This window comes from Penaeus monodon, chromosome 31, assembly GCF_015228065.2.
Source record: "Penaeus monodon isolate SGIC_2016 chromosome 31, NSTDA_Pmon_1, whole genome shotgun sequence".
Classification (NCBI taxonomy): Eukaryota; Metazoa; Arthropoda; class Malacostraca; order Decapoda; family Penaeidae; genus Penaeus; species Penaeus monodon.
Window position 1 is genome coordinate 20,512,694 of NC_051416.1, and position 428 is coordinate 20,513,121.

The following is a 428-nucleotide window of genomic DNA, read 5'->3' on the forward strand; positions in this document are numbered from 1 at the left end:
TTGAGAGGGTGCGTGCATATCAATTAAATATGGAGGAAATGTTACTTTAGAATACAGGCAGAATACTATAACCACCGGTTATAAAGTATTATCAGGTTACCAACTGAATTTATGAAAGATTAACGAAATGTCATTTATGCGTGACGACAAAGTTATATTAGGAATCTGAAAGTCTGTCATTGATAAATGTTTATAGGGATACAACTTTATCACTGAGGAATTAATGGAACTGTTACATAATGATGTTTAGTAAATAAAACCCACACACAACGCACTGGTGCATATGTATTGATGATAAAAGGGTTGACAATCCAGGATTTGATATATTTTTTCACTCTTTTGCGTTGGTTTCCCCCCATAATCTACGTTTGTTTATCTACATGCTTTAATACTGATAAATTGATATATACCCAGACACATCCGTAAAA